This window comes from Littorina saxatilis, linkage group LG15 (assembly GCF_037325665.1).
Source record: "Littorina saxatilis isolate snail1 linkage group LG15, US_GU_Lsax_2.0, whole genome shotgun sequence".
Classification (NCBI taxonomy): domain Eukaryota; kingdom Metazoa; phylum Mollusca; class Gastropoda; order Littorinimorpha; family Littorinidae; genus Littorina; species Littorina saxatilis.
The window spans coordinates 46528486-46555260 of NC_090259.1; the positions used below are offsets into that span (position 1 = coordinate 46528486).

General features: G+C 44.9%; 2 protein-coding genes across 2 annotated transcripts in view; both read left to right on the forward strand.

The window, feature by feature from the left end:
- Nucleotides 1–26775, forward strand: part of LOC138949486 (zinc finger MYND domain-containing protein 19-like) — a 151766-nt gene that overhangs the window by 53774 nt on the left and 71217 nt on the right. The gene's annotated exons all lie outside the window — the stretch shown is intronic.
- LOC138948343 (neuronal calcium sensor 1-like) overlaps nt 1–26775 on the forward strand; it is a 65605-nt gene that overhangs the window by 22492 nt on the left and 16338 nt on the right. The window lies entirely within an intron of this gene.

Below are 26775 nucleotides of genomic sequence, written 5' to 3' on the forward strand. Positions count from 1 at the left end.
ACACAGACAGACTCAGGCACGGAATTTCGCCAACAGCAACAACAACACCAACAGCAACAACAACAACAACAACAACAGCAACAACAACAACAACAACCACACCAACAACACCAACACCAACAACAACAACAACAACAACAACAACAACAACAACAAACGACTGCTTCCACATATCGGGCGTCCCAGATGATCGGGAGAGACCGTATTGACCGTTTTACACAGACAGACCCAAGCACGGAATTTTGCCAACAACAACAACAACAACAACAACAACAGCTTCCACATATCGTTTCCCAGATGATCGGGATGAGACCGACTTGGACATGTTACACAGACAGACCCAGGCACAGAATGTAGCCTCCAGCCAACACCCCCATGCCCGGTGTACTTTGCATTGTCTGGTGCGGTCACTTTATCACAGCGAGACCTCTCGATCAATATCGTGTCGCTGTCATTTTCTGACATTTTGTACTGATTGATGGATGAGGCACTGACTCGGGGGGGCTGGAAAGTGAACTCTGGCAGTATCCCAATTTAGCTCCGCTTAATGATGCATGTATTTTTTTCTGCATTTCTTACTAATTCAGGTTTGTACCGAGCAAGTTTGGTGCAAGTCGGTTTATATTCAAGTGTGTAACGCGAACACATAAAAACCCCACAGTTTTGCGCGAAATCGATGGGGTTTGCTAACCTTAAATGCAAGAGTTGATGAAATAGCAATAATGAAAAGGAGAAGGGAAGGGAAGGGTACTGTGTTGAGGAGAAGGGAAGGGTACTGTGTTGAGGAGAAGGGAAGGGTACAGTGTTGAGGAGAAGGGAAGGGTACTGTGTTGAGGAGAAGGGAAGGGTACTGTGTTGAGGAGAAGGGAAGGGTACTGTGTTGAGGAGAAGGGAAGGGTACTGTGTTGAGGAGAAGGGAAGGGTACTGTGTTGAGGAGAAGGGAAGGGTACTGTGTTGAGGAGAAGGGAAGGGTACTGTGTTGAGGAGAAGGGAAGGGTACAGTGTTGAGGAGAAGGGAAGGGTACTGTGTTGAGGAGAAGGGAAGGGTACTGTGTTGAAGAGAAGGGAAGGGTACTGTGTTGAGGAGAAGGGAAGGGTACTGTGTTGAGGAGAAGGGAAGGGTACTGTGTTGAGGAGAAGGGAAGGGTACTGTGTTGAGGAGAAGGGAAGGGTACTGTGTTGAGGAGAAGGGAAGGGTACTGTGTTGAGGAGAAGGGAAGGGTACTGTGTTGAGGAGAAGGGAAGGGTACAGTGTTGAGGAGAAGGGAAGGGTACTGTGTTGAGGAGAAGGGAAGGGTACTGTGTTGAGGAGAAGGGAAGGGTACTGTGTTGAGGAGAAGGGAAGGGTACTGTGTTGAGGAGAAGGGAAGGGTACTGTGTTGAGGAGAAGGGAAGGGTACTGTGTTGAGGAGAAGGGAAGGGTACTGTGTTGAGGAGAAGGGAAGGGTACTGTGTTGAGGAGAAGGGAAGGGTACTGTGTTGAGGAGAAGGGAAGGGTACTGTGTTGAGGAGAAGGGAAGGGTACTGTGTTGAGGAGAAGGGAAGGGTACAGTGTTGAGGAGAAGGGAAGGGTACTGTGTTGAGGAGAAGGGAAGGGTACTGTGTTGAGGAGAAGGGAAGGGTACAGTGTTGAGTAGAAGGGAAGGGTACTGTGTTGAGGAGAAGAGAAGGGTACAGTGTTGAGGAGAAGGGAAGGGTACTGTGTTGAGGAGAAGGGAAGGGTACTGTGTTGAGGAGAAGGGAAGGGTACTGTGTTGAGGAGAAGGGAAGGGTACTGTGTTGAGGAGAAGGGAAGGGTACTGTGTTGAGGAGAAGGGAAGGGTACTGTGTTGAGGAGAAGGGAAGGGTACTGTGTTGAGGAGAAGGGAAGGGTACTGTGTTGAGGAGAAGGGAAGGGTACTGTGTTGAGGAGAAGGGAAGGGTACTGTGTTGAGGAGAAGGGAAGGGTACTGTGTTGAGGAGAAGGGAAGGGTACTGTGTTGAGGAGAAGGGAAGGGTACTGTGTTGAGGAGAAGGGAAGGGTACTGTGTTGAAGAGAAGGGAAGGGTACTGTGTTGAGGAGAAGGGAAGGGTACTGTGTTGAGGAGAAGGGAAGGGTACTGTGTTGAGGAGAAGGGAAGGGTACAGTGTTGAGGAGAAGGGAAGGGTACTGTGTTGAGGAGAAGGGAAGGGTACTGTGTTGAGGAGAAGGGAAGGGTACTGTGTTGAGGAGAAGGGAAGGGTACTGTGTTGAGGAGAAGGGAAGGGTACTGTGTTGAGGAGAAGGGAAGGGTACTGTGTTGAGGAGAAGGGAAGGGTACTGTGTTGAGGAGAAGGGAAGGGTACAGTGTTGAGGAGAAGGGAAGGGTACTGTGTTGAGGAGAAGGGAAGGGTACTGTGTTGAGGAGAAGGGAAGGGTACTGTGTTGAGGAGAAGGGAAGGGTACAGTGTTGAGGAGAAGGGAAGGGTACTGTGTTGAGGAGAAGGGAAGGGTACTGTGTTGAGGAGAAGGGAAGGGTACTGTGTTGAGGAGAAGGGAAGGGTACTGTGTTGAGGAGAAGGGAAGGGTACTGTGTTGAGGAGAAGGGAAGGGTACTGTGTTGAGGAGAAGGGAAGGGTACTGTGTTGAGGAGAAGGGAAGGGTACTGTGTTGAGGAGAAGGGAAGGGTACTGTGTTGAGGAGAAGGGAAGGGTACTGTGTTGAGGAGAAGGGAAGGGTACTGTGTTGAGGAGAAGGGAAGGGTATTGTGTTGAGGAGAAGGGAAGGGTACTGTGTTGAGGAGAAGGGAAGTGTAGGGGAGACCGGGGCTAGTCCGCCCCCGGGGCACATCCGTCTTTGTCTGTTTATTCTTACGTTTGCCACCTTTTAGTCATTCACACCATGTGGGAGTGGTGTCCCTTCTTCCCGCCATATCCTGCAGAAGTTCAGAGGTTGCGCGCCCATATATCGTGAGTACAGATCACAAAAAGTGTTTTTCTTCATTTTTGTAACATGAATGCATAGGAGTTGACTTAGGTTTTGATGCATTACCTCTGAGAACAAATACTTAGTCTTGGTGTCGAGTGAAAGTGCGTTAATTAAGGTCGAGTTCTGACGAAAGTTTTGCTTCTTCCTTCCCATGTTGTGCTCGTTATCTGGCACTAGAGTTGCCTGCCCGTGCAGGGGCAAGTCCGCCTATTTGTCATGGGGCATGTTCGCCGTGAGCAGTATGTACAACAAATGTTCATGCGCACATAAAAACTGTCTGCACATTGATATCAGCTACACATTTGTCTTGATGTAAAATAAAAAATCAGTCTTCTAGTTCATCAAACTCGCCAGTTATGCTACCAAAAGCATAAAAGTAGCATAAAAGTAGGCGGACTAGCCCCGGTCTCCCCTAACGTAATTTTGTGTTACATTCTTTCGTATTTTGTCATTGGCATTTTTGAACCTAAATATTGAAGGGAATTAAAAAAGCTTTCCCACTAAAGCTTGCCCACTACTAGTCTTGTACCTACTATGGGATGAGAGCGGCGGACTTGCCCCACCCTGTAGGCGGACTTACCCCGACTTGGGGCAAGTTCGCCTACGTTAGGGTAGGTCTACTTAAAGCAGTATGTACAACAAATGTTCATGCGCACATAAAAACTGTCTGCACATTGATATCAGCTACACATTTGTCTTGATGTAAAATAAAAAATCAGTCTTCTAGTTCATCAAACTCGCCAGTTATGCTACCAAAAGCATAAAAGTAGGCGGACTAGCCCCGGTCTCCCCTACTGTGTTGAGGAGAAAAATCAACAGAGAAAGACACGAACAAAAGGTGATAATGTCCGGTTGAAAACCCCTGCCCCTCTCACAGTGTCGAGCTCACGCTTCTTGCGCCCTTTTCGTCTCCTTCGCTTTTTTTCTTACTCTTTGTCTTTTGATCTCTGTATCTTTTTCTTACTCTTTGTCTTTTGATCTCTGTCCCTTTTTTCTTACTCTTTCGCTGTTCATCTGTATCTTTCTTCTCACTCTTTGTCTGCTTTCCTCAGTTCAAACACACAAAGTTGGCTTCCAACCGCCCATCCCACTCCAGATGCATTTTGTATTTACAGGGTGACACAAAAAAAACAGATCCCACCAAAAGTTTAATATTTTCTGAAATAATCAGCCGATTCTTTTATTTTTTCAGGTGAGCCAAGCTGAAATGATGTTCTAACAGCCCACCAAGTTTGAGCTTCAAGATGTCATGGACAACGGAGCATAAGACATTTATAGTCGAGGCCTATTTTCGGTCGAATTCTATCCACGCTGCTCAACTGGAATTCAAAAGACAGTTTGGACGTAGAGACTTTCCTGTTAAATCAGTTATCTATGGATGGAGGGATAAGTTCAGAGACCATGGGACTGTCAATAACCTCAATAGTAAAAACCCTAACAGGGGATCCCACTCTGGTCGACCTAAATCAGCAAGGACACCGAGGAATATTGATTCAGTCAGAGAGTCTGTTGTGCGCAGCCCGAGCAAATCTGTTCGCCGGCGAAAATAGGCCTCGACTATAAATGTCTTATGCTCCGTTGTCCATGACATCTTGAAGCTCAAACTTGGTGGGCTGTTAGAACATCATTTCAGCTTGGCTCACCTGAAAAAATAAAAGAATCGGCTGATTATTTCAGAAAATATTAAACTTTTGGTGGGATCTGTTTTTTTTGTGTCACCCTGTATCTGGCTGGTAAGGCCAAAAAAAACAAAATAGGTGTGGTTACGGTAACATAGCCAAAAGAAATAGGGTAGGAAGGTAGGCAATCACCTTTTTTTTTTTACTTTTTTTTCTAATGTGTACAAATTAAATCTACTTGACAGGGAAATAAGTGTGCGACTCGGGCGCTTTCGCTTTCATTGCGTTTTCTGCACTCGTTTACTTGTTGTTTTGGGTATTTTTTTGACAAATGTAATAAAAAGTTATAGGGTCGGCCCCAAAAAATAGGGTAGGTCGGGTTACCGTAACCACACCTATTTTTTTTTTAGGCCTAAAGAAGCAGCGTATGGTTTGATCAAAAGGCACTGCCCTTCTCGTAGAAACACGTCTGCTCACCGTCCCAACTGCGGCCAGGCTTTTAACTGGGATGTGGTCATCAAACCACATGGACACCTACCAATCAATATGAGGCTTATATCGCGCGTATTCCGTGGGTACAGTTCTAAGCGCAGGGATTTTTTTTATTTTTTTTAATTTTTTTAATTTTTTTAATGCAATTTATATCGCGCACATATTCAAGGCGCAGGGATTTATTTATGCCGTGTGAGATGGAATTGTTTTTACACAATACATCACGCATTCACATCGGCCAGCAGATCGCAGCCATTTCGGCGCATATCCTACTTTTCACGGCCTATTATTCCAAGTCACACGGGTATTTTGGTGGACATTTTTATCTATGCCTATACAATTTTGCCAGGAAAGACCCTTTTGTCAATCGTGGGATCTTTAACGTGCACACCCCAATGTAGTGTACACCTACCCTAAAACCAACAGCCCTGGTACTTTCTGTGCAGGTTTGGAATTTGTGTACGAACTAATTTTGTGAAAGCCATTTTAGTGGCATTCTGTGAAACTAAATCATCAAATAATGTCCACTCTGCACTGAAAGCAGTGAAAGCACTGAAAGCAGTGAAAGCAGTGAAAGCACTGAAAGCACTGAAAGCAGTGAAAGCAGTGAGGCTGTTGATTGTTGGTATATGTCCAAGTGGAGGGATGGTCTTGTCCCAAGTACAAGCCAGGTCAGATCTGAGACAGTCAGTCAAATAGTTAGCACGAAAAGGAGAGTGCCTTTCTTCTTCTTCAGCGTTCCAGAAATTCTGGTGACGTGTGAGCTCGTTTGCCCACACTATACTCTGAGAACATAGTCAGCTTCACTCCGCTTTCGTTGAGTAGGTATGCTGGGTATTTTCGTATTTCCATAACCCACCGAACTCCGACAGGGATTACAGGATCTTTTCCGTGCGCACTTGGTCTTGTGTTTGCGTGTACACACGAAGGGGGTTAAGTCATTAGCAGGTCTGCACATAAGTTGACCTAGGAGATCGGAAAAATCTCCACTCTTAACCCACCAGGCGGCAGCGACCGGGATTCGAACTCACGACCTCCCGATTAGGAGGCCGACGTCTTACCACTGCGCCACTTCGCCCTTCAAGTGCCTTTCAATATTCACTTGCTGCAAATACATGAAGGCCGATCCCAACCTTCTCTCTCTGCTCCCAGAAATTCTTCCGCACCGTACTTGGGCGCACGCGACATCGTGGGTGACAAATAATTGCCTCGGGGGTGTTAGATATGTTGGCATACTAGCGCCACAAATGAAATTGATAAAGATCAGTGGGATCTTTGTCATTATCAATGATCTATTCTTCTCCTGTTTTGCGTCTGCGGGGGAAAAGGACATACAGCGTTCAATCAATACAGTTTCACTCAAAATTGCAAAGGGTAATGCTGATTGTCCGTCATCGTGCAAGATGGTTACATTATGAATTATTTCTAATATGCTGACTGTTACAAACTGATAATATAATAGACATGTCGAGAAAATGAATATCAACACCAGCCAGCAGGCGAATGTTGATATCATTTTTGAGACATGTCTATAAAATAAATATCAGCATGAACCGGCGGCCGAATGTTGATATAATTTTTGAGACATGTCAGTTGTCATTCGCTAACAGTCAGCATATTAGAAATTACGGTTTTAAGTCCGGCTAATTTCGACCAAAATAAAATCCAAAGCTATGCCTTGCCTTACATAGAACAGCCGTAATCACACCGGTGACACTGTGACGGTTCCCCTACGCTTTGTGTTCGGTGCCCTGACCCTTTGTGTTCGGTTCCCACTCGGTTCCCACACGCCAAAATTCGCGGACAAAACATCCATTTATGGTAGTATTACGCAATGTTGCTCTCTGAGAATGGTCTTGTTAGATCTGTGAGTGTTTACACTACATGCCTAGGTGCTGTTGGATTGAAGGTTTTTGATATTTTAGCCGTTATTAGGTAGAATGCCTTCCACTTTACTGCAAAACTGCATAATTCGTAGCATCGGCAAGAAATATCCTACCAAAAAATGCCTGCTTGGAACTGTCCGTGGTCCAGCAAAAAGTTCAACATGTCTGTAGCAGACAGCCCAAGTTTCAAGATTGTAGGGCCATCCAAACAGCCGTAATAATAAAAACAACAAAAGTAGTCAGTGAAATTGGCTGTGTTCGGTCCCCCCACACTTTTGTGACGTAGGCGTGACGGTTCCCATAATTCATTGTGTCGGTCCCCACTTTCTGTGTCGGACCCCACTTTCGACCTAATTTCTCTGTGACGGACCCCACAACCAGCCTATTTTGTGTCGGTCCCCACACCTTCTTGGATTTATGACTTGCCGGTTACTTGTATCATTGTATTCATTGAATCTAATTGTCTCGGAGTTATTTTTCAGCAAAAACCGGCAAGGCAGCACCTTTTGTGATACCAAGTAAGTCAGATGACATCAGTATGTGTGTGTGTGTGTGTGTGTGTGTGTGTGTGAGAGAGAGAGAGAGAGAGAGAGAGAGAGAGAGAGAGAGAGAGAGAGAGAGAGAGAGAGAGAGAGAGAGAGAGAGAGAGAGAGAGTTGTGTTTCCGTACCCGCGACAGCGTTTTTCCAGCGGCGCGACGAAAATCAAGCACATAGAAAATGACCAGGAGTGTTTCCACACGCGCGACGCGTTAGCGGCGCGACAAGCGGCAAGCGACGCGATTTTTTTGAAAGGGTCCTGGAGCGATTTTTTCGCGTTGTCGCGCGGCAACGCGGGAGTTTACAGATTTTACCGCATGTTTAAAACGCAAGTACGGAAACACGTCACGCGTTTGCGCGCGTTTTCTTTTGTCGCTGCCGCTGTCGCGGGTACGGAAACAGAACTTACTGCGAGTACGACACTACCGCGAGTACGACACTACCGCGAGTATAACACTACCGCGTGTCACACTACCGCGAGTATAACATTACCGCGTGTCATTTTATGACTTCCATGGCTGAAGGCAAAGGTTGAAATGTTTCCTTGAAATATAAAACAAAAAGGCCTGGTCTGTTCTCTGAACACTAATTCAATGTTTGTCATGCTAACCAAGACCTCAAAACGATCAGAACACACTATCAGAATACATATAGAATGGGTTGCTTCCAATCAAAGTTAGAACACAAACTCACAAGAAGTAAGTTTGCATGCGTTCTCTCTACGGTTATGGTACTCGCGGTTGTGGTACGCGCGGTAGTGTGACACGCGGCAGTGTTATACTCGCGGTAGTGTCGTACTCGCGGTAGTGTGACACGCGGTAGTGTTACACGCGGTAGTGTCGTACTCGCGGTAGTGTGACACGCGGTAGTGACGCTCGCGGTAGTGTCGCATAACCGGAGTGATCTGGAAAGATGTCAATCTCTCTCTCTCTCTCTCTCACTCTCTCACTCTCTCTCTCTCTCTCTCTCTCTCTCTCTCTCACACACACACACACACACACACACACACATACTGATGTCATCTGACTTACTTGGTATCACAAAAGGTGCTGCCTTGCCGGTTTTTGCTGAAAAATAACTCCGAGACAATTAGATTCAATGAATACAATGATACAAGTAACCGGCAAGTCATAAATCCAAGAAGGTGTGGGGACCGACACAAAATAGGCTGGTTGTGGGGTCCGTCACAGAGAAATTAGGTCGAAAGTGGGGTCCGACACAGAAAGTGGGGACCGACACAATGAATTATGGGAACCGTCACGCCTACGTCACAAAAGTGTGGGGGGACCGAACACAGCCAATTTCACTGACTACTTTTGTTGTTTTTATTATTACGGCTGTTTGGATGGCCCTACAATCTTGAAACTTGGGCTGTCTGCTACAGACATGTTGAACTTTTTGCTGGACCACGGACAGTTCCAAGCAGGCATTTTTTGGTAGGATATTTCTTGCCGATGCTACGAATTATGCAGTTTTGCAGTAAAGTGGAAGGCATTCTACCTAATAACGGCTAAAATATCAAAAACCTTCAATCCAACAGCACCTAGGCATGTAGTGTAAACACTCACAGATCTAACAAGACCATTCTCAGAGAGCAACATTGCGTAATACTACCATAAATGGATGTTTTGTCCGCGAATTTTGGCGTGTGGGAACCGAGTGGGAACCGAACACAAAGGGTCAGGGCACCGAACACAAAGCGTAGGGGAACCGTCACAGTGTCACCGGTGTGGTAATGGGGATTGGATCGCTCCAGTCTGATTATGCCTGTCAATCACAGCGGCAGTCTCGTGACCTGGATGAGCCAATCACTACTGACCCTAACCCTAACACCTGACGTGATGAATAATAACAGCTGAAATGCTCCCACACAACACACAGTAAACCACGTTAAACATGCAATTACAGTTGCCTCGATTTGTCTTGTCCAAGAGAGAGCTACAGACTCAGAATCAACACCAGACAGTAACGAAATGACGTAAACATAAATTTTATGTATATTTAGTGACGCAATTTTACTTAATTCTTCAGAACTTTAACCGTGCATTACTAGTTTTCAAGTGAGTACGTAAGCATGGCATACTCAGACGATGGGTGGTGCATTGCCGTTCTGAGAAGCACCCACCAAAGAAAATGGCTTTTCGGTATTTTAAGAATATAAGTGTATTCTTTCAAAACATTTAAAGTGTCATTCCTTGGCACGTGTGTGCGTGTTTCCCGGGCCGCAAAACAGTGAATTGTGTTTCGCCACCTGCTATTGCCTTTTGTGTACTGATGTAATGAATTCCTGGGCACCCACACAAATGTGACACAAGTAGAAACATGCTGTGTGAACATTTGAAAACTTTGTGATTAGTTTGAGTGTGGAAACGTGGATCACGTTTCCGTTGTTTGAAATATTTATTTTAGCAAACAGTCGTAGGCCAACGCTATTGGAATGGGTGGGGAGGGGGGGTGGGGGGGGGGGGGGTAAATGAACAAGACTTTAAAGACATAGTCCATCTTATGAAAAACAATATACCGATAGACATCGAGGAATTTTGGCGTAACTCGATTCTTGGCGATTCTGATGTTTTTTGTGCTTGAGACTAAGTAAATCTCCTCCATGAGAAATATTCTCTTAAATACGATTGACAATACAAGATTTACCATTTTTTATCTTTCTATTCACACCAGGAACGAATATAAACACTATTTCATTGTAAAAAATAATCCGTTTTCTTCTTCTCTCGAAAGCTGTTTAAAACGAATGACGCCAACAGTCCACGATGACGTCAGTATGTCTGACTCCAGGTCTACCAAGGCTGTACATGGATAAGACCATATCTTCATTGGGACACATACCAACAACCAACGTCGTGGCTGCTTGTCGTGCACAGTTGGAACCTATAGATGAATTAATTGCTTAACGGACACGGGTGTCAAACTGTGGAAAGAATACATTAAAAAGCAAACTCTTTGATCAGAAAGCCAACAGAAGTTTGATTTAAAAAAAAATTTTTTTTTATGTTTCTTACGCGTTTGTTTGTCTTTTAATGACTGTGACCTTCTCAAAACTTTTTTTATTTTTATTTTTTATTTTTTAGAAGGTTGATTTTTGGTATGAGTCCAGGCGGAGTGGTGGTCTTAACATGCGAAAGCCTGGCCAGCTGTCTGCACGGAAAGGGATGTGGCTTGTATAGGGATTGGTTACTGCTGTTCATCGTCTCTCTCTTCAGCAGTTATGCTATTCCAGACCGGTGTAACACGAGAAAATTACTCCCACGAGATTTTTACTTCGGAGTAAACATTTCGTACAAAAAAGTGACTCCCTTTACGAAAAAAGCACTCCCCCATTGCACGAGAAAATTACTCCCCAAGACAGGTGAGTTCCGAGTAAACATTTCGTACAAAAATGTTCCTCGCCTGACGAATAAATAACGAATAAATTACTTCACCCCAACACGAGCAATTTAACTTCCCATGCCAGGTGTACAAAATTTTGACTCCCTTGTCCCCTGTCAGTCTTGGTGGTGGAAGGGGTGGAGGGAGGGTAGCGCGACATTCGTTTGCGCGAGATCACTTATTGGCATTATCCCTTTGCCCGTATTCCCATTTTTGCGTACGAGATTTTTACTGGAAGTAAAGAAAATGGAGAGTAAAAATTTCGTGGAGGGAGTAATTTTTTCGTGCCTTGGGGAGTTCTTTTCTTGTACGAAAAGTGTACTCGGAGTAAGAATTTCGTACGAAATAATTACTCCGGAGTAAATTGTTCGTGGAGTAAAAATTTCGTGTTACACCGGCTTGTAAAGGGAGACATGTACTTGACGAAAACAACAGGACAGGGAATGGCGAAGATGGTGGGGTTGGCGGTTTTACGTCGTGGAGGGAGGGGGAGGGGGAGGGGGAAGGGGGGGTGTTACTTTAATGGACTTTAGCGGTAATGCATTTGCAAATTGCGTTACTGTGGTGACACTGCGTCACTTCCGGCCAGTGACGAAGTCTCGTCTCGCGCCGTAGGGAGGGAGATTTGGATAGAAAACCGCGAAGTGCGAAGGATGGGAAGCTGTAATAGAGTCAGACACCTCTGTCTTTATGACGCTTCTCCCCGCTCTTTTGTTCGCGTCGTCTTCTTTGTTTTTGTTAGCTGGGTTAGTGTCTGTGTGTTGTGATGGCGGTTGGTGTGTGTGTTGGGGTGGATGGGTGTACGTGCGTGGGTGAGTGGTGGGGGTGGGGGTGGAGGGTGTGTGAGGGTGGAGGATGTGCGTGTGTATGTGTGTGAGGGAGAGAGAGAGTGAGAGAGAGAGAGAGAGTGAGATGAGAGAGAGAGAGAGAGAGAGAGAGAGAGAGAGAGAGAGAGATATGCTTTCTTCCTGCGACCTTACTTTTTTTTTAAATACTTTTTATTCTCACATGGATTGCAGGATCTTTTCCGTGCGCACTTAGTCTTGTGCTTGTGTGTACACACTGCGGGGGATAATACTCATCTCATGTCAGAGAGAGACAGAGAGAGACAGAGACAGAGAAAGACAGAGACAGATAAGGGGCTCCACACATAATGTCAAAGGTCTGTAAGTCGGGAAAAGCAATAAGAATTTTTGCATAAAACTAATTGACTTTTCAGATTCTCGGGGGACGGTCATGCATACATAGTCCTGATCCCTGCCGGACGTGTGGTGTGGCTGCCCTGTTTCCTGTCCCAATATCCGTTATGCAACGGGTCCAAAGACACAATTGGCCTGATGTAAGACCTAACCGCTGTATAAATTGGTTGCATGCGCGCCGTTTGCATGTACGTGTCGTCTGCTAAACTGCATTGTTATGGGAGCTCGTGCGCCATTTCCTGGTGACGTTTTACTTGGTGTTTCCATGGAGACCCGTTTTGACCATGGTTGCTGGTAAGCTTGGGGCGGGGATATAGCTCAGTTGGTAGCGCGCTGGATTTGTATTCAGTTGGTCGCTGTCAGCGCGAGTTCAATCCCAGGTTCGGCAGAAATTTATTTCACAGAGTCAATTTTGTGTGCAGACTCTCTTCGGTGTCCGAACCACCCCCCGTGTATACTACATTGGGTGTGCACGTTAAAGATCCCACGATTGCTTTAGTAAAAGCGAAAGCAGACCGGCGCATTTACCTAGAGAATAAGACGCCGGCCCACCATAAGCGGAAGGTCGTGGGTTCGAATCCCGGCCGTGACTGGTGGGTTAAGGGTGAAACTTTGGAGAGTTGGATCGATACTTGCTGCACAAAACAATATCGAGCTACTTCCAGAAAAATGTCAAGATCGTTACTCTGCATTGTTCGTTTTTGTATCAGTGAAAATATATGGTTGGTTCTTGTTTTATTCCCTATTGTCCCTTCAACTTAGGTTGCTATCCGAGACCGATGCACGTTTGCTTTCTTTGCTAGTTTACTTGGAAGTGTCCATGCTTCGCTAGTTGCGTTTAGGTATAGCAAAGTTAAACAACAGAAGGTTTTAAAACGCTCGTGTATTTTGACATGTGTTTCTTGAAATCTTGTTTAAATAGCTTGAACACGTTTAAGAAGTGAAACACATTATGCCTGGTGATTGTCATATGACTATACCGTACGTGACAGTGTTCTTCATTGAGTGCCAAGTCCTGTTTGGCGGTGTTGACTTCAAGTTAAAGATCCCTCAAGAAAAGACAACGGGTGTTTAAATGGGACACACATGGCAGGGGGAGGCTACGGAATGAATAACTGATTGAGGCAGGACTGCAACACAGAGGTTAAGCTTGCTGAACTGCCTTAGACTGTGAAGTGCTCCAACAGAACCCCGCTGAAGAGCGGGAAAGGGAGATAATTGGAAAGAAGGGAGGCAATTAGTGTCTGTGAGCGCTTCGCTGGTGTTCCCCTGATCTTGTGAGCGGCCCACCTCGTCGAATTTCGGCGTGGTGCTTTTTGCTTTTAGAATGAGTGAACGTTTTGTCTGTGTGAGCTGACACATATGTTCATTATCGTTAGAAAAACACTCCCCGACTCTCCCCGACATTGCCTCCCTTGAAGTAACACCTGCACGCGTTAAGCTAATTTAAATGGACTTTCTGCGCCAGTGAATGGCTTCAACTGGTCTCACAGTCGTTGTGCAACTAGACTGTTAAATTTAAATTTATCCTATCACAGAATAGATATTTATCCGACATACGTACTAAAGACAACTCATGAGAAAACAATATCGTTCAAGCCACACGGGTGTATATCATGTAAATAAGATCGTGTCAAACTAGTCTGGCAGGGCCTGCTTTTTCACTGCTTATGGTGCCAAAGTCACCGAGACAAACGTCATTATGGAAACTCGTTTGCGCTTGCTGTTTCTCCTAAAGTGACGTTTCTTTGCTGTGACGTCAAAGATTGCACGAGGCTTTGGAAGAGATCGAGGTTCCAAAAAAAGCGCCTTCAATTTGGACGCCTCGACTGCAGGAGTGGGGGTAGAAGGTATATAATAGGGTAATACAAAACAAGTCGCGTAAGGCGAAATTACTACATTTATAGTCAAGCTGTGGAACTCATAGAATGAAACTGAACGCACTGACCGTAGTCCGCCGCTTGTGCACAACGGAGTGAAACTGACGAGCCTGTTCAGCGCGGTAGTGGTTTCGCTGTGCTGCATAGCACGCTTTTCTGTACCTCTCTTCGTTTTAACTTTCTGAGCGTGTTTTTAATCCAAACATATCATATCTATTAATTAGTCAAAACTTGACTAGATGTAAAAAGGTCAGTGGTATGTTTAGTTGCATTGACCAGAATGGACCAGCCTGGCTTACAGTTTTCCAGGAGGACCGTTAACTCAGTCCTAATTGACCCAGAAGGCACGGGAAGAGTCATTTGTCCCGCTGATTGGTTTGGACATGGGAACGGATTATACACAACAAGCGAGGGGTCATGGTTCTACCATTGACCACTGGTCGCAAGGGTATCCACATTATTCATGACGGTCCGGCACCTGGTTCTACCACTGACCACTGGTCGCGAGGGTATCCACATTATTCATGTCCGTCCGGCACCTGGTTCTACCACTGACCACTGGTCGCGAGGGTATCCACATTATTCATGACGGTCCGGCACATGGTTCTACCACTGACCACTGGTCGCGAGGGTATCCACATTATTCATGACGGTCCGGCACATGGTTCTACCACTGACCACTGGTCGCAAGGGTATCCACATTATTCATGACGGTCCGGCACATGGTTCTACCACTGACCACTGGTCGCAAGGGTATCCACATTATTCATGACGGTCCGGCACATGGTTCTACCACTGACCACTGGTCGCAAGGGTATCCACATTATTCATGACGGTCCGGCACCTGGTTCTACCACTGACCACTGGTCGCGAGGGTATCCACATTATTCATGACGGTCCGGCACATGGTTCTACCACTGACCACTGGTCGCGAGGGTATCCACATTATTCATGACGGTCCGGCACATGGTTCTACCACTGACCACTGGTCGCGAGGGTATCCACATTATTCATGACGGTCCGGCACATGGTTCTACCATTGACCACGGGTCGCGAGGGTATCCACATTATTCATGACGGTGCGGAACACGGTGACCTGTAAGGTATCATCTGCCCAACGTCATTACAATAAGTGGGAGAAAGATAGGGGTGGAGGTAGTTTGGGGGTGGGGGGGGGGGGTGAAGGATATAGATGACGGTGGGGATAAGTTGAGAATGGGAGCACGGTTGGGGGGGGGGGGGGTTGGTTGGGACTAGGGGGAAATTGGATTGAGACGACGGTGGGGGTAGGTTGAGGATGGGAGCACAGTGGGATGGTGTGGGGTGGGGGCTGGGTTGGTGGAGAGAGGTCTGGGGGGGGGGTATAGGATTGAGATGATAATCTGGGTGGGGTTGAGGATATGAGCACGGGGGTGGGGGGGGGGGGGGGGGGGGGGGGCTATGATGTGGGAAGGGCTTCCCAAAGGGTGCGTGCATGCGTCCTATATACGCATTATATGTGGAAGAAAGATAGGGACGGGGGTGGTTTTGGGGTTCGATGAGGGGGGAGGGGGGGCATAGGATTGAGGTGATGGTGGGTGTGGGGTGGTGATGAGGATGGGAGCACTAGGGGGTGCGGATCATACAGTGGGAAGACATGCACAAGGTACTGATGCGGGCAGGGCTTCCTATTGGGTGGGTACATACGTCCTATACGCATCATTTAAGTGGAAGAAAGATAGGGGTAGAGAGAGAGACATTGAGCTAGAGACAGAGGCAGAGAGAGACAGAGATATAGAGACAGAGAGAGACAGAGATATAGAGAGACAGAGATATAGAGACAGAGAGAGACTGAGCGATAGAGAGAGAGACAGAGAGAGACAGAGCGATAGAGAGCGATAGAGAGAGAGAGCGATAGAGAGAGAGAGAGAGAGAGAGAGAGAGAGAGAGAGAGAGAGAGAGAGAGAGAGAGAGAGAGAGAGAGAGAGAGAGAGAGAGAGAGAGAACTCGAAAACTTTATTACCGAGGGATGATAGCATTTGGTCCATATGGTCCTTTCTTACAGCTAGTCCTTACTATAATACACACATGAAACAAAGAACAAATATGAAGAATAAAAAAAATCAAAAAAAATCAAATAAAACTAAATTATGTAGGGAAAAGTATAACAAAATAAAAATAAAAAATTCAAAAGTGTGCTTGTTAATGGAAGCATACTATACACTTTCTCTTTTACACATCCTCACACACACTCGCAGACCGGCACGGTTGGCCTTGTGGAAAGGCGTCCGCCCCGTGATCGGGAGGTCGTGGGTTCGAACCCCGGCCGGGTCATACCTAAGACTTTAAAATTGGCAATCTAGTGGCTGCTCCGCCTGACGTCTGGCATTATGGGGTTAGTGCTAGGACTGGTTGGTCCGGTGTCAGAATAATGTGACTGGGTGAGACATGAAGCCTGTGCTGCGACTTCTGTCTTGTGTGTGGCGCACGTTATATGTCAAAAGCAGCACCGCCCTGATATGGCCCTTCGTGGTCGGCTGGGCGTTAAGCAAACAAACAAACAAACAAACAAACAAACACACACTCGCACAAAGTGTACACCGACTTAGTCGTTAGAGAGGTGCTTTCGGAGAGCTGTCTTTTAAAAGAAGATAATGACAGACATTACTTGATATCTACAGGTAGTGAATTCCAAAGGAACGCACCAGAATAAGAAAAAACTAGTTTTAAACAAATCGATGCGGGGCCTTGACAAGGCAAGGTTATTTCGAGTGTTTGAATAATATGACGGAGATGATTTGAAGAGTTGTTTAAGATATGTTGGGGCGTCCACTCCTTATAGACGACTTTATACATAAATGAACATTTATTATACAAAAGCTGCTTTTTATATTTAGTCAAGTTTTGACTAAATATTTTAACATCGAGGGGGAATCGAAACGAGGGTCGTGGTGTATGTGCGTATGTGTGTGCGTGCGTGTGTGTGTGTGTGTGTAGAGCGATTCAGACTAAACTACTGGACCGATCTTTATGAAATTTGACATGAGAGTTCCTGGGTATGAAATCCCCGAACGTTTTTTTCATTTTTTTGATAAATGTCTTTGATGACGTCATATCCGGCTTTTCGTGAAAGTTGAGGCGGCACTGTCACGCCCTCATTTTTCAACCAAATTGGTTGAAATTTTGGTCAAGTACTCTTCAACGAAGCCCGGGGTTCGGTATTGCATTTCAGCTTGGTGGCTTAAAAATTAATTAATGACTTTGGTCATTAAAAATCTGAAAATTGTAAAAAAAAATAAAAATTTATAAAACGATCCAAATTTACGTTTATCTTATTCTCCATCATTTTCTGATTCCAAAAACATATAAATATGTTATATTCGGATTAAAAACAAGCTCTGAAAATTAAATATATAAAAATTATTATCAAATTTTTTTTTCGAAATCAATTTAAAAACACTTTCATCTTATTCCTTGTCGGTTCCTGATTCCAAAAATATATAGATATGATATGTTTGGATTAAAAACACGCTCAGAAAGTTAAAACAAAGAGAGGTACAGAAAAGCGTGCTATCCTTCTCAGCGCAACGAATACCCCGCTCTTCTTGTCAATTCCACGTGTTCTGTGAGTTCGACAGCTACTTGACTAAATATTGTATTTTCGCCTTACGCGACTTGTTATATTTAGTCAAGTTTTGACTAAATATTTTAACATCGAGGGGGAATCGAAACGAGGGTCGTGGTGTATGTGCGTGTGTGCGTGTGTGTGTGTGTGTGTGTGTGTGTAGAGCGATTCAGACTAAACTACTGGACCGATCTTTATGAAATTTGACATGAGAGTTCCTAGGTATGAAATCCCCGAACGTTTTTTTCATTTTTTTGATAAATGTCTTTGATGACGTCATATCCGGCTTTTCGTGAAAGTTGAGGCGGCACTGTCACGCCCTCATTTTTCAACCAAATTGGTTGAAATTTTGGTCAAGTAATCTTCGACGAAGCCCGGACTTCGGTATTGCATTTCAGCTTGGTGGCTTAAAAATTAATTAATGACTTTGGTCATTAAAAATCTGAAAATTGTAAAAAAAAATAAAAATGTATAAAACGATCCAAATTTACGTTTATCTTATTCTCCATCATTTTCTGATTCCAAAAACATATAAATATGTTATATTCGGATTCAAAACAAGCTCTGAAAATTAAATATATAAAAATTATTATCAAAATTAAATTGTCCAAATCAATTTAAAAACACTTTCATCTTATTCCTTGTCGGTTCCTGATTCCAAAAACATATAGATATGATATGTTTGGATTAAAAACACGCTCAGAAAGTAAAAACAAAGAGAGGTACAGAAAAGCGTGCTATCCTTCTTAGCGCAACTACTACCCCGCTCTTCTTGTCAATTTCACTGCCTTTGCCATGAGCGGTGGACTGACGATGCTACGAGTAGGCCTATACGGTCTTGCTGAAAAATGGCATTGCGTTCAGTTTCATTCTGTGAGTTCGACAGCTACTTGACTAAATATTGTATTTTCGCCTTACGCGACTTGTTTAAGCTTAACATCCCAATACTTTTCATCTTTTCCTTTGTATAAAGAGATGGACTGGGCAGAACTAGTTTAGCAGCTCTACGCTGGAGAGAGAGAGAGAGAGAGAGAGAGAGAGAGAGAGAGAGAGAGAGAGAGAGAGAGAGAGAGAGAGAGAGAGAGGGGGGGGAGAGAGAAGAGAGAGAAAGACAGAGATAGACAGACAGAGAGAGATAGAAACAGAGATATAGAGACAGAGAGAGAGAAAGAGAGAGATAAAGACAGACAGAGAGAGACAGAGAGAGAGAGAGACAGACAGACAGACCGACACACAGAGAAACAGGAACAGCAAAACAGAATATGTCAACTCAAATTACAAATGCCTGAGCTGTTTCGTGTCAGAACTCTCATTTGGTACGCCAAGAGGTACCATGGTTACCCCCCCCCCCCCCTCCCCATCTTCATGCCCGCACCTCCCACCTCTCAACCGGGGACAGGACAATCCAGACGTTTAAGGTTTACAAATAATTGATGATGTTCTCCATACATTACAATGGTCAGTCCGGAGACTGGAGAGAGACTTCCCGCATTCAAGACTGTAGAGTAGGTTTCACAGGGGCCGAATTCATGGGACGCCAACACCGTCAGTCAACAGCAGTTGAACGAGCGAAATACACACGGGTTTCATGAACAAGTTTTAGTCGAGCGACTGTGCCTCTTTGCATGGAAAGTAGCCCGATTACAGTGATGTATTTCCCCTAACACCTCGTTCGGACAACCACGCTTATTGGGCGAGTAAGGCCAAACAAAAAATAGTCTGTTTACGGTAACATAGGCAAAAAAATAGGGTCGGTAGGTCGGGATTTTTTTGATTTTTTAAAAAAGAAATTCTCCCAAAAACCATATTAAATTTTTTAAGTTATTTTGCCAAAAAACAAAGACTTTTTTTTTTTTTTTTTTTTCTTCCCAAATGCCCGCCAAAAAGTCTAGGGTCGCGCGGAAAAATAGGGTCGGTCGGGATACCGTAAACAGACTATTTTTTTGTTGTTGGCCTAACGACAGTCGGATGACAAAGCTTAGTACCGTCAGCGTGTTCACCGTGAGTCCATGAAACATGCTCCAGGGGAAGGTTTAATGGGCCACAGACACAGTCAGTCAACTGCAGTTGAACGAGTGAAATGCAGCAATCCGATGAAATCGAGTTTCATGAAAAAGGTTTTAGTCGTCCGACTTGCACGAGGAGTGTCACGAGTATACAAAGCTGCCCACTCCCAGCACCAGTCGGTTGACGTAGCGGTGGTCCGACTGTTAGTGTGACCACCAAGAATGAGTCAATGAAACCCGCTCCAGGTCTAGCTTGATTCATACCGGCGTGGCTATCATGGCTGGCTGGCTTGTGCAACTGCTGTCATTAAACATCTTGTGTTACACCGCTCAAAGCTACTCAGATCCCTTACGTAGGAAGCAACAGTCGGCCAGCGGAAATGAGAGTCTCCTGTTCATTCTACGTTCCTTTTTCTACCAGAGGATTGACTCTGCGCAGCTTTCGCTATTGCCTGTACGGCCGCTTATTATGAAATCAAGAAGATGTATTACAAGAACGGTTAGTTATTGGAATACTGTTACCATAATCCAAACGAAACTTACTTCAATGTAGTGGCCTTTGAAGTCATTTCTGTTCTTTGCCTTATTATTTATGTGTCTGTTCACTTAAGGTGTACAATCTAAGAAGCCGTTTTGGGTAGGATCACAAGTCCAGGGACTGAATGCATAGCCCCTCCATACTTTCAGGATTTCAAAGCGCTGTGGAGCGCATAGCTATGAAACGCACTATAGAACTCAGCGGTCCGCATGCATGAGCTCAAATAGTGCCTGCCATAGCTAAGAGCGGCTCTATTTTTAACACGTAGATAGTGGAAGGGATTCCCCGTCATCCTGTGTCTCTGCGCATGCGTCAAGCTTTGTGATGCTTCGCGGCGGGTCAGTTTTACACCATTTGCCGCAGACAGTTTGGAAAGCCCGTCTCCTGAATTATTATTATCATTATTACTTATGTACCGCGATCAGTTCGCCACACACATCTTGAAAAGATCCGCACGCGTAAAAACTGACCCAAAGTCAAGATAACCCGCAGAACCGGCGGCAATGCACCCTTTCCATTCGGCAGTTCGAGTTGCTCTTATAGTTCATCCGTGATTGCAAGAATGTCCTGCCGACGAAAGTGGAATTTTCTGTACAGTTCCACGTCGTCGTAACGATTCAGTGGATGTAGGCGGTCAAGAAAGATCCGGTTGCTTCTCAAATTTCTTCTCATCCTGAATCGGCATGGAAGCAGCTGCCATTTTAAACGCTCTAATAGCGGGTTCCATAACACTTATTGGAAGGAGGGGCCTGCTATAACTCTTTATGGCCGACATAAGGCTCTATGCGCGGTTCATGCATTAGAAATAAGAGACTCTATGGAGTCCACAGACTTTATTGCAGTGACGTCATCAATTTAGGCTCCTATGGATGGGCTATGCATTGGCTTCCTGTGCTCTACCAACTGAGCTACCAGGCCCCCACATGTGTAAGATGATGGGGTTGGAGGGGGGGGGGGGGGGGGTGAGGAGGAGGGGTTGATAAAAAAAATCGATGAATATCCGGTTGGCATTGTTGTCCAACAAGATCCATTACTGGCTCATTTGGCTGGTCCACGGCCGTCGCCAGTAATAAAGGATCAGTCGATACAAGGCAGAGATCTGGCGCCAAGCTCTGGAGAACACTTCCTAATCTTTTCTGGTGGGATGGGATGCCAACACCTCTCTCTGTCTGCTTTTGTATCGCTTTCTCTGTATGTCTCTCTGTGTGTATCTGTCTTGCTGTCTATTTTTGTCTGTCTCTCTGTCTTTGTCTGTCTTTCTGTCTGTCTGTCTGTACGTCTCTTTCTGTATCTCTGTCTCTCTCTCTCTCACTCTCCTTCTCTCTATCTCCCTCTCTCACTTCTCTCTCTCTCTCTCTCTCTCCTTCTCTCACTTTCTCTCTCTCCCTCTCTCTCTCTCTCTCTCTCTTTCCCTCTCTCTCTCTCTTTATATCTCTACTCTCTCTTTATCTCTCTCTCCCTCTCTTTCTCTCTCGCTCTCTCAGATACGGAATCTCTGCTCGATTTCGTTTGAAACGGTGGCTTGGATTTTGCACATATGGGTATAAATCTATCAGCACTATACAGCGCTAGCTGTTGCTACTGAAACCGTATCGACAAATCTTTTAAATGTTGGTACAATGCGATACTGAGAAAATATGATGACCTGAACTAGTTTTCGTTTTTGAGCTTAACACGAAGTGCTGCAGGTGTACCACATCAAATCACACAACAACAAAAATATCCCCAACTCTCCCCCCCCACCCCACCCCCCCCCCCCCCCCCCCCCCACCCCCCAACCAAAGTCAAAATACGCAGTATATTCTGTTGTAGCAGCAGGAACACCAAAAGCCCAAAGAAGGGAACAGGATTTAAGAATCGAGTTTTTCTCGTTAAATGGAAAAATGGAAAACCGGATCGCTCCGTACGGTGAAAGGAATTGGATTTGGAGTGTTCTAACACGAGATGTGATCGCAAAGTACGGAAAGAAGAAAGGGAGGGGGGGGATGTATGTCGTCTTCCACTGACACCAAATCCTCTACAGCTGCTGCATGTTTTTGTGTGTTCTTCTTTTCTTAGAGTTTTGTATTTTCTTCTCTTCTAGCTATTTCTCTCTCTCTGCCGGTCAGTGAGCCGCTCCTGTCTGTCGCTTTTTCTGTCTGTCTGTGTGTCTGTCTGTGTGTGTCTGTCTGTCTGTGTGTCTGTCTGTGTGTCTATGTGTCGGTAGATCTATCTGGCTGTCGGGCTGTCTCTCTCTTGCTCTCTCTCTCTCTCAATCTACTATCATCATCTTCATCTTCATCTTCATCATCATCATCATCATCATCATCATCATCATCATCATCATCATCATCATCATTTTTTTATTCTTATTTTTGAAAGTTGTGTGAAAATGTGTGTGTGTGTGTGTGTGTGTGTGTGTGTGTGTGTGTGTGTGTGTGCTTGTTCGTCCAAAGAATTCTTGTTAAATAAAGTTCAGTTCAGTTCTCTCTCTCTCTCTCTCTCTCTCTCTCTCTCTCCCCCCCCCTCTCTCTCCTCCCTCTCTCTCTCTCTCTCTCTCTCTCTCTCTCTCTCTCTCTCTCTCATAAGGGTCTATTGAATAAATTGTCTGCGTCTCTCTCTCTCTCTCTTTTTCTCTGTCTCTCTCTCTCTCTCTCTCTTTTCTTGTCCTTCCTTTTTACACCCCCGGTATAGGGGTGTGTATAGGTTTCGCTCGATGTGTTTGTTTGTTTGTTTGTTTGTTTGTGTTCGCATATAGATCTCAAGAATGAACGGACCGATCGTCACCAAACTTGGTGAACAGGTTCTATACATTCCTGAGACGGTCCTTACAAAAATTGGGACCAGTCAAACACACGGTTAGGGAGTTATTGGTGGATTAAAATTATACAAGGACTTATACAGGAACATCTTCATGGTCAAAGGGAAATAACCATTCTCACTCAGTCACTGCCACCAACTGAGAAGGTTATTTCCGGGGGTGTTATTTGACGGGGGTGTTTTTCCTACCTCGTAGGAATTTCTTGTTTTGTATAGTTTTGCCTTGCGGTGATATAAATGGAATGGATGAGAAGGGATTTGGTCGCTTCCTGTGTGTGTGTGTGTGTGGGGGGGGGGGGGTCATAAAGACAGCCATGGCTGAGATGGGGAGAAGAATCTGAATAAGAAAAAGGTGGAGCATTATTAAATTATATTTCTCTTCGAGGAAATAAAATACACACAGTGAATACCGATCGAGAGAGGGGAGGTTAGTGCGATAATGTCGGGAGGGGGTGGTGGTGGTGGTGGTGGTAGTGGTTAAAATATATGATTGTGGTATAAATAAGGTTTTTAAGAAGCGGAAAGACTTTTTTTTTTTTTAAATTGGCACAATGATTTTTACCTACTTCGTTACCGGCACGGTTGGCCTGGTGGTAAGGCGTCCTCCCCGTGATCGGGAGGTCGTAGGTTCGAACCGGGTCATACCTAAGACTTTAAAATTGGTAATCTAGTGGCTGCTCCGCCTGGCGTCCGGCATTATGGGGTTAGTGCTAGGACTGGTTGGTCCGGTGTCAGAATAATGTGACTGGGTGAGACATGAAGCCTGTGCTGCGACATCTTGTCTTGTGTGTGGCGCACGTTAAATGTCAAAGCAGCACCGCCCTGATATGGCCCTTCGTGGTCGGCTGGGCGTTAAGCAAACAAACAAACAAACAAACCTACTTCGTTGAATCTTCGCACTTCTCGATTTCCTTTCAGGTCCTTTTCCATCTTTCTTTTTTTTCTTATAAGAAGAAGAAGTGGTGTTTTTTTAATTGTTGTTTTACCTCTCTCTCTTTCGAAAATTCTTTTTTCTTTCTCTCTTCTTTCGCCCTCTTTTTTCTCTCGTTTTTATATTTAGTCAAGTTTTGACTAAATATTTTAACATCGAGGGGGAATCGAAACGAGGGTCGTGGTGTATGTGCGTGTGTGTGTGCGTGTGTGTGTCTGTGTGTGTGTGTGTGTGTGTAGAGCGATTCAGACTAAACTACTGGACCGATCTTTATGAAATTTGACATGAGAGTTCCTGGGTATGAAATCCCCGAACGTTTTTTTCATTTTTTTGATAAATGTCTTTGATGACGTCATATCCGGCTTTTCGTAAAAGTTGAGGCGGCACTGTCACGCCCTCATTTTTCAACCAAATTGGTTGAAATTTTCGTCAAGTACTCTTCGACGAAGCCCGGGGTTCGGTATTGCATTTCAGCTTGGTGGCTTAAAAATTAATTAATGACTTTGGTCATTAAAAATCTGAAAATTGTAAAAAAAAATAAAAATTTATAAAACGATCCAAATTTACGTTTATCTTATTCTCCATCATTTGCTGATTCCAAAAACATATAAATATGGTATATTCGGATTAAAAACAAGCTCTGAAAATTAAATATATAAAAATTATTATCAAAAATTTTTTTTCGAAATCAATTTAAAAACACTTTCATCTTATTCCTTGTCGGTTCCTGATTCCAAAAATATATAGATATGATATGTTTGGTTTAAAATCACGCTCAGAGAGTTAAAACGAAGAGAGGTACAGAAAAGCGTGCTATCCTTCTCAGCGCAACGAATACCCCGCTCTTCTTGTCAATTCCACGTGCACTGCCTTTGCCACGGGCGGTGGAGTGACGATGCTACGAGTATACGGTCTTGCTGCGTTGCGTTGCGTTCAGTTTCATTCTGTGAGTTCGACAGCTACTTGACTAAATATTGTATTTTCGCCTTACGCGACTTGTTTTCTTTCTTGCATTTTCGCATTTCGAGAGATATTTATTCACGCGCGAACAGCTGCATTAGGGTCGCGGAGAGGGAAGCTGTTCAACCGTGTGAGTTCATCCAGTCTATGTGTGGCGAATTTCAACAAGGAACATATGAGCTTGCGGCAATCTTTTTTTTTTTTTTTTTTTTTTTTTTTAAGATGAAAGTCGCTGGTTAATTCATTCCAATGCTTGTTATTCTTGCAGGAGCCCGGAGACTGGTTACGCATCATTCTCACTTACTCTATTTCGCATGAAAGAGACGTATGCATTGAGACCGCTTACGTCCCTTTGTTGATCAGATCTTTAAATAGCGCGTTGCCTTATTTGTAAGATTCTCACTTTCAGACCGGCCCCCGTAGCGTAGCTGCGGGCCGGGAGGTCGTGGGTTCGAATCCCATCAGGGTCATGTGGATTTTTCGGGCTACGGTCGGCTCCTACCCAGAGTGGAAGTGCTATGGTTCCTATGGGAAGGCTGGGATCACACAGCCGAGTGTCATTCACTTAAACGAATGCGACTTTGAGGGTGCTCAGGTTCTGTATACCTGACCAACACCGCAGGTGCGGCAGTTCTCGGGCCTGGTTGACGCCAGGATATATTATGACAGTAAGCGTAGAGTGTTCTGTCACGTAGTCTCAAAACCAAATTGGAAATCCAAAGCATCATCATTATAATCATCCTCATCTCATTAATCATCGAAAATATAAATTGTCCTTGTGGCCCGGACCTTGGTCTCAGTGTTCCTGTTCGGTCCTTCCCTGAATAGTAGTTCTGCTGTCAGTCTTCAACGTGTGATGTTCTGGGGGGTCGACGGAGGGATGTGGTGGCGGTCTGCTCTTTGGAGGGGACGCTCACTCAGTCTGGCTCCGCGACTTAAAGTCAATGTCGTTTGTAGGGGGCATAGTAGGTAGTGGGCTGCGTCCGTTAGCTCGGGACAGACCCACTACTGAACATTAACACCGTCGAAGTGACTCAGCACACACACACACACAAAATGGCCCCAGCTGTGTTTCCTGAAACATTCCAGACACGTCAGATCATTCGTATTCTTTGACATTTTAGTTCCAAAGGGCAAACACAGAATGCTGTGAAAATTAACCTGATTAATCAAATGCCGTCTTTTTTTTCTCTCCTTGGTATGGTTTGTGTTGATTGGTAGGATTCATGCATAACAGTGTCGACAAAACAAGAAATATTGGCAGACACTGTTTTACATTTATGCTTTACATGAAAAGGTGAATTGTATAAACCTCCCTGAATGTTTGTATAGTTTACTTGTTCTCTGTCTGTCTGTCTGTCTGTCTGTCTGTCTGTCTGTCTGTCTGTCTGTCCCATCTCTCTCTATCTCTCTACCTGTTCCCCTATCTCCCTGTGTCTCTGTCTGTCTGTCTGTCTGTCTGTCTGTCTGTCTGTCCGTCTCTTGCTTTATCTCTCTCTCTATCTCTGTCTCTCTCTCTCTCTCTCTCTCTCTCTCTCTCTCTCTCTCTGTCTCTCTCTCTGTCTGTCTCTCTGTCTGTCTCTCTGTCTGTCTCTGTCTCTCTCTGTCTCTCTCTCTCTCTGTCTCTCTCTCTCTCTCTCTCTCTGTCTCTCTGTCTCTCATAGTGTGTGTGTGTGTGTGTGTGTGTGTGTGTGTGTGCGTGTGTGTGTGTGTGTGTGTGTGCGTGCGTGCGTGTGTGTGTGTGTGAGATGGAAATTGCCAATTTGGCCTTCGCTAGGGGTATGCAGTGCCCTGGCTGGTGGACGACTGTGCCAAAGGCATTGCACTTCTAATTTAATTGTTTTTGTATTGCTTGTGTGTATGCGTGCTTGACGTGGGTGCATGCGTGTGATGCGTGCGTGCATGCGTGCGTGCGTGTATATGTATGTACCTCCATGCGCTAGCACGTGTGTTCCTTTGTTTGTTTGAATGTGTGTGGGGTTTTATTTTTT